This window comes from Electrophorus electricus, unplaced genomic scaffold, assembly GCF_041902795.1.
Source record: "Electrophorus electricus isolate QZ-2024a unplaced genomic scaffold, ASM4190279v1 Scaffold54, whole genome shotgun sequence".
In the NCBI taxonomy this organism is placed as follows: domain Eukaryota; kingdom Metazoa; phylum Chordata; class Actinopteri; order Gymnotiformes; family Gymnotidae; genus Electrophorus; species Electrophorus electricus.
Genome location: NW_027658772.1, coordinates 592,533 through 600,983, shown reverse-complemented (window position 1 = coordinate 600,983; position 8,451 = coordinate 592,533). Strand labels below are relative to the sequence as shown.

Here is an 8,451-nt window from a genome sequence, read left to right as displayed (position 1 = left end):
TCTTATTCGTTTTTAGAAAGGAATGTAAAAGTTTATGAAATATTCTTAAAAAGAGGACAATTTGATAAGGAGCTTGGTCTTGCACAGCTACCAAAACCCAGGACTGAACTAGGAGTCTTTTGATATTCAATCTAACACTCACCCAGCTGAGCTATTTCAGCTAGTGACTAAATACTTTTGCCTGGTTTCGTTCAAAATGTTACCAATGAATGTAGGTCATGTTCATGTCAGAGGAAACTGTCACCTTTATCCCTGGTGAGCTAGTGGCTAGGATTCTCTTTCAAACTTAATTTTTATGTGGATTAAAAAGAAATATGAATACCTCTCTTTATGACCTCCTAATGCTCATGCATACCAAGTCTACTATGCATACAAACATCGTCAGTATACTAGGAATACAGAATTTGAAAAATGTTTGTCAAGCATCTGAGCTTTATTGCTGGTGGGTGAGTGGCTAGGATTCAACACTTTCACCACTGCGACTTGGGCTTGATTCCTGGTCAGGGCACGCTCTTTTTGCTCAATTAAAAAAGAAGCTTGTATGTGAAAAAACAAACTTCCTTTGAGTCAGATTTTAACTGACAGACTAAGGATAACAGTTTTAAATTCTACAGTCCTCCACTCTACCAACTAAGCTATTGAAGGCAACAGACATGTAATCCCATAGGTCCAAACACCAGTATGTTGGCAAGAAACACGGCCAGTTATGAATGTTTGAATTGTTAAGTTCATTTGACACGAAGAAACATTGCATTGTACGAGTTGGAGATGTTCAGCTGCCAACAGATATCTCTTGATTACATTTGGATGCATACTGGACTTTGTGTACAATCAATAACTACTGGTACTAACTCAAAGTATGTTTCCCCCTTCAGTTTTATTTTATGCCAGAATAAAGACTTTCTGTCTTTAGAATTCTACATGACTCAAACTGAGATGCAGCAGATCACTTAGCTAGAACAAAGGGTCTTGTACTACAATAATGACTTTTGCATTATTGCCCATAAGGTCCACCTCTTTTTTCTTTAACCCTCAGATCATCCCGTAGATGTTAGAATTATTCTAATGAAATTATAATTAACATTTTAAAAAATTCATTAACATCACTCTTAAAATAACTTTTACCTTACAAATTATTTCTTTACCAGCAAATTTGAGTTGGTATGAATTAATCTATTAATTTTTCGTTATTATTTCATTAAATACATGCCCCCCCGCCCCCTACAAAAAGAATAACAGTCCAAATGAAAGGTCTAAATGAATCTTTGCAGTAACAACAGTCTTTTATGCTCTTCCAACCACCCCACCTCCCCCCAGTGGACACACCATGCTCCAGTACATGATTCTGGAGTGCTGCGCTATCTGTGCTCCCCACTAACTCTTCCTACCTGCTGGGGTTTCTCCTTCCTGGACCTGCCTTAAAATGCTTAAAATGACAGCACCTTGCCCTCCATTTACCTGCAACATTCTGCACTGTCACAAACAATATTTATGTGCAGATTAGCAGATGAACCTCACCTGGATGATCCACATTTCATTTCTTTGTACTGTTATAATAATGAGTTACTGTATTTCTACCCAGGTGTTCTATTCAGGTGAACTGTGCTCTGTTTCTATCTCCTATGATGTCTTTGTGTAGGAATGCTGTAGTGTATCTTTCATGCTTACAATTTGTCAGCCATCCTCTACCCAACTCATCTCTGGCCAGGTTTATCCAGGGTTAACCGAAGGAGGATGAGTTCCCTTTTGAGTCTGACACCTTCCAAGTCCCTTCCACCATTCCAGTGAGTTTTTCCTACTGTCACCCTTGCCAATGTCATTTGGCTTATTTATCAGTTGTCACAAGGTGTTAACGTTATTATGCACATGTATATAAAATGTGTATATACTCTATATACATAAATATATATATATATATATATTTGCAGTTTGGATTGGATTATAAAGTGAATTTCATTGGTGAGTACTATATTTTTTGGTGACAAAGTATAATCTAATCTTTACAAAGCAGTGACCAGAAAGGAAGAGCTGGATGAGGCTTTGGTCCCCATGATAGTTAGAGACACACAGCCATTTAGCTTAGTTGAGGATAAAAGCTTCAGGGACTTGGTAGCAAAATTGGATTCAACTTATATTCTCCTAACTAGGAAGGTATGTGTGGTGACATGGATACATTATGAGAGTAGTATTAAAAATATATATAATTATTTTCTTCCTTCCCTTTAGACTGTAAAGGCCATGGTTGAGGCCAAATGTCAATAAGAGAAAGAGAAGGCCAAAGCTGAGGTCCAGAAAATTCCTGCAATGAGTTTGTCAGCAGATATGTGGACATCTCTTAATGTGGATGCCTTCTTGGCTGTGACCTGCCATTTTATAGATGACAACACATTTCTGAAGTCTACACTACTTGGTGTTGTGAAATTCCTGCAGGCGCATACGGCTGAAAATTTGGCCTGTGTGAAATCCTCTCTTATGGAAGAATGGGGAATAAAATAAAGTCACATGTCTGGTTACTGATGGCACATCTAATATGATTGCCTGTGGAAATAGCTGAAGCTGCCTCATGTGCTTCAAAAAAAAAGAAACTGAGGTTGAAACAATGTGTTGGAACGATTAGTAGAACTCAGGGAGCCTGTGGGGGCAGATTTGGCGGGTTTACAAACTGATATTCCTGCGCTGATCTCTGATGTGTACAGTAATGTATGTGGGTGCCGGTCTATACTGTATTCTTTTCACAAGGCAACTGTGGAGCTGTCAGACCTCAGTGGCAGGCATAATCATATCCCAACACATTTCAGACTAAAGGATTTGAACTCCCTGGCACTGCCAGACACCTAACTGGCTATAATTTGATGGGGAGGATGCAGGTTGTCTGCATGCCTCTGGAATGACTTCTTTGACCTATTCACACAGCGATCGAGAGCCTTACACTAATGCCAGAGTCCCTCTGATTTCATACTTTTCTCTGCATTGTCCAAGAACAATGCAGAGAAACAAGCACAAAACCATGGGTAAAGTTTTGTAATCAAGAACACACTCTCATGTACTTGGAACATGTCTTAGCAGATTGTGAATTACAAGCAATGTTATAAGCAACACAAGTTCAAAGAGGTGCCCTGTTTGCAACAGGTGGTTTGTTGACAAGGGGTCATTCATCAGACAAAACCCACATGGCCCATATGGGGATTGAACCCATGACCTTGGCGTTATTAGCACCACGCTCTGACCAGCTGAGCTAATCGGCCTTTCTCTGTTCATTTTGCACTTTTTGGTGCAGCACTGAAGGGAACCTTTCCATGAAATTGTAGACTTGGTGTCAACGAGATTACGGCCACTTTTTCGACCGAGCATAGGTGACAGTTGACACTTATTGTTCCCTCTGACAAATGGTTATTCTGCAGCCAACTTTTGAATTAAACTTCAAAAGCAAATGTGGAGAAGCTTTTGTTAAAGAGCAATTCAGTGCAGTTGTACACAGTGACGAAATCATCAATTGCAAAGTCCACTGAGCTTTATTGCTGCGAGTTACATAGTGCTGTCTATTACACCATGAAATCTGCCATAACAACAAAAATGTAATGTCTGATTCTGTGAGCCAAGGAATATAAACCTTTTAGGGACATATTTAAAATATCAGATTTTCTGCCTGAGCACAGAGTAGGCATTTTTTTCTAGCTTTAACCATACGTCCTCTTTCTTTGGAAATCTGTGTCATTGCTGCATGAATAAGCAGAAAGATTTTGAGCAATTTTTTGTCTGGGTCTAAGGGGCAATTTATTCAAACCAAAAGATGCTATTTTAGCTAGTTTGTCAAATGAACATGTCAAACCTACAGAGACAATGTGTCTAGCTACAGAGCTCTGCAAGGTTTAATTCTTGGAAGTATTTGAAGCCATAGAAAGTTATTCTGTAAGCATTACTTAACTCAATAATAAGAGACAGTTAGAGCCAATGGCTGCCAGATCTAACATAGCTCACATTTTATAGTGTTTGCATAGCATATCAGAATCTGCAAGAACTATTCCTGTCATTTCAGGAATAAGCTTTTTTGACTTCACAGCTAGATGAAATATTTAGGGTGGATGCAGGATTTGGTATGATCTCCTAGAGAATTGCCATTCCACTGTGTCTTCAGCTTTTGTCCGATCTGCAAACAAGTCCCACTCTAGGAGAACTAGGTCAAGTGGTAGAGTGCTCTTTTAGTATGTGAGTGTTAGTGGGATTGATGCTCACATTCTCAAGTCTAGAATTTGTAGTTTTTTTCTATGATGAAATCCTTTCTGATAGCAAATGTTTTCGGGGCCTGCTAATACGCTTATGCCATGCACACATTACGTGACTTTGGAAGTTTTCAAATTGATGTATGGCTCACACTGCACAACTGTATGTCTTGGAATCTGGAAAGCTTAATTTGTGGTATCTCAGTGGCAGACATAATCAGTGATAAACCACTGATATGTCAACTGGTCTTAACACAGACAGATTTAACTTACTCTGTTGAGACTGTGTCTAACTTAAACCTTTCCTTCAAATAGAAGAGATCCTTGTTGCAGATGTAATGTTTTTACCTTTATATGGTTTTCCCACTCATAGTCATGCAACACACAAATGCAAACCTCTCACAGACTGTCTCACACACATCCAGTTATTCATCTGAACACATGATGTTTCTGTCTCTGTACCGCTATTAGTTATGCAATGGTTCCTCAATACTAGCACTAACTGAACAGGGTTCTGTATAAATATGATCTTTATAACAGCTGCCATAACAGCAAAAATGTAATGTCTGATTCTGTGAGCCAAGGAATTATTATTGATATTGTGAATATTTAATAACCTCCAATGCCAGCAAATTAAATTTCACAATATTGTGAAAATTGTAAAGGATACTTTATTCATGTCCTCATTGCTAAAGATTGTATCGCTTTATCACAGCGATACGCTAGTTAGCTAGCTAACAGTTGAGGTCAGCAAGTGTCAAACTCGGGGCTATAAACCATTCCTTGTGGAACCATTTCATTGTTCAGCTTTCAACTTTGATCGTTTAGGTGCTGGTAGTTTGTTAGCTAGCTAACTGTTCAGCAATAGAAAACCTACTTTTGTATGATTTAGAGACCCAAATTCACAAACCTGTGGGTTTTCAAATGTATCGTTCTCTCTAAATAAGCAAAATGAATTAAGCCATTACTACAGCTATTGGACTGTTTGAACTACAATATTCGACTGTTCATTTATTGTTAGATTAAATTAACTTTCATAAACATTCTGTATTAATAGAATGTAGTTTTTAATGAGTGATTAACTGTGTATATTCAACATGAAGCTATTCATATAACGTTTCAAGTTTGGTTTATTTGTAACATACATTTATTTGCCACTTTCATTTTTAGGCTGTAGAATGAAAGCTCCTTGCTCACAATCATTGCTACAGTTTGATCAAATTCAGTTATATATATAAACTCCCTATTCAATGGGAAGAAACCAGTTCATGTCATTGTGAATTGCTGGTTCTGTAATCAAAACACTGAGGTTCCATATGGGAACAGAAACTGCTGGGACTGTCCATTCTGTGTGCAGTACAATGGCTTCTAAGAGGTATTGCTGTATTTGAGACATGGTGAGGACATATTTTAGTGAAAGCCTTCCAATGATGCACCCTTAACTGAACCATTTTATGCTGTTGCTGCTGTTAAAAAATGCAGAATGGTGATTATAACGAACCGATCCTTGCACAATATATGGAGCACCTCAACCATGGGGTATCAGCTGGTGTCCCTGTGCTTGATGCATCCAAGACTCAACCAGACACTGAAGATCAAGCAGCTGGCTTCCTTCACTCCCAGAGAGGAAGTAGGTTTTCCATTTGAACTGTTGCCTTCTTAGTTAAGACGTATGCAGGGTTTATTGCAGTGCCAGAGCTGTGAAACTGCAAGGTAATGCATGTCCAGTGCTGGACTTGGGCAAAGATTGTGAGTGGGTATTCACGGGCAAACAGGATCTGATGGCCCACATGTAGTTTGATATTATTCCTAAATAACTAAGTTTACATGGCTATTTGAAAGAAGCTGATCATGTAAGCAGCAAAGACAGAATATAATTCTCTGACTAAGGATTTAGTTGACTCATGTTTAACCCAACTAAACTGTGGTCCTGGCTGATTTTAGTTGGACTATTGAGCCACTGACTCATGCACAGAGTTTTCTGACTATTTTGCAGTTTCTTACTGTACTGAGTTCTTACTGAGTATAACGTCAACTTTGATGCATTTGTTTTCTTTTCACCGAACAAAGCCTTCAACCTTGACTGTGGTGACATGAAATCCAGATGTGCAGAGTGTTTTTTCAGTAATGCATCTTTTGCCCGTGCATTTTGATTGCAGTGTTAGGAGGTCATAACTGCTGATCAGAACTTTGGACAAGAGGGCTTATCCTCATGGCTCTCTGACTTTCATGTACATCAACAAACAATATTTTCTTATTTATTTTTTTCCAGTTGTAACAAACCGTTCTGCTGTTTTTTAACTTCTGTCAAATTTTTAATGGTTGTACAGGACAATTACGATGGAAATTGAGGTGTACAAGTGCTACCTTGAACAGACCTACGAGTTGTGCGTGCCTGTCAGACAGCTAAGCAGTATGACATCCAGCACCAGAACCGACAGCTGCGGGCCCTGCTTTTCAACCACCAGCTCAGATGCAGCCAAGATGCAGACAAAGCATTCATTAAGGTGAGGTCTTCTATAGCCAAGGCGATTCTATAGCCAAGAATTCTCAAGATCACATCTAGCTGCATTCCTGTTGGGTGTGAATGACAGTTGCTCCTTCCCAGTTGATACAAAGTGACGATAGAAAAAAAGGCATACACGGAACTGGTAGTGAACACTGTCCTTAAAGTGCATATAAGTGCATACAGTGTTTGAGCCTGCAATCCAGTTCATTACCCTGTCCAACAGCCTCCCAGGTTCCCCTCCACATCTTCCTTGTCAGAGATGAAAATTTATATAAAAAAATGGATACTTGAATACTTTTGGTTACTTTTTTGTTCCTGGCTACCATGCTTTTTAAAGCATTAATTATTTCAAACATTGATTTATCTAAGATAAGCAAAGACCTGTTCTCTCTTGCTGCATTTTGTGGGTTTTTTTTGGGTTTTTTTGTTTTGTTTTCTTTCCAAATGAAGCTGTTGTTTTCATTTTTGGTGGGTTTCATACTATCCACACCAGCTTCCAGGTTTCTCTCCTTTTACATACCAAGCAATCAGCTTCCTTTCTCTTTGCTACAGAGCACCTCTTTTCTGTCCACACCTGCTTGGCTGGTAGCTCTCAGAAGCCTTACCTTCCTCACCTGTGCTTTTCTAGTTGCGGTGGCCATATGTGGGTCTGGATGTGACTCTGGAGACACATCCTCTCTCCACAACAGCCCGCACACTCTCAGCAGGGGAATCATCCCACCCAAAGAAGCCCACCAAAGTGACACTGAAGCCAAAGCAAAGAGCATCACCAACACTATGCAAATGTGGAATGACCTGGTGGGTATTCTGCCAGAGAGAGGCAATAGAGAATATCAAGCTGATCTGGTAGTCTGGAAGCAACCACCAGATGGCTGTTGCTTCTGTTGGCCTTTTGACTTCCATCAACATCTACTCAGGCAGTAAAAAGAAATGGTGTACTGGGAGGTAGTAAATCTTGCTAATCAGTACTTGTTTTTGGCCTGTGAAAATACAAACAAACAATACACATATTCAAACACTTCTGAACTACAATTGCTTATCAGGATTTACACAGGCTTATGTTCTTAATAGCTCTTTGCTTACAACTTCATCAAAGCGGTTTTGTTCTACAGTATGTGCAAAGTCTACTTTCCCACACAGTTCACATGAGTCTTGATTCGTCCTGCTGGTTCTTCATGTCTGTGAATGTGAAAAATCAAACTTTTTTGCTTGGCTTCAAGCAGTGATCCTTTGATTGTATCATTCATGATTCATTTAGGATTACAACCAAATGGTTCAATATCCAGCTAGAGGTGTACTCAAGTGAGGTAATAAAATGAAATTATTAATGTAATAATATGATGGCAGGAATTGTAAAAGACCAAATTAGGCTTTGGAAGTAAGCAGGATGTGAGAATGACCAAATATGGCCTCTGTGGCAAGTCTGGGATTGAGGCCAGGATACCACCTAAAGATACAATTTTAATAAAAAATGGTTTTGTAACTTGATGAAAATATATAAAGATCGAACCCACCTGAGACTGTTAGACATTCTGTGGACAATGCCTCGTCTGTATGCAACATTGAGCTCAGAATAAAGATGGCACCGGCTATTCTCTTCAATGAATTACTGCATCTATATCTTTATTTTCTATTTAAAGTGTACTTGAGAAAATGAATGGAATGTGGGAAAAATCTAGGAACCACACAAGAATGTCTGGAGGTAAAAAGTCAAGCCTTACT

The 8,451-nt window shown here is 39.0% G+C and overlaps 1 non-coding gene across 1 annotated transcript; it reads right to left on the bottom strand.

The window, feature by feature from the left end:
* Positions 1-3,171: 3,171 nt before the first annotated feature.
* trnai-aau (transfer RNA isoleucine (anticodon AAU)) lies at positions 3,172-3,245 on the bottom strand. Its single transcript has one exon. It is a non-coding gene; the product is annotated as a tRNA-Ile (tRNA).
* Between the last annotated feature and the right edge of the window lie 5,206 nt (positions 3,246-8,451).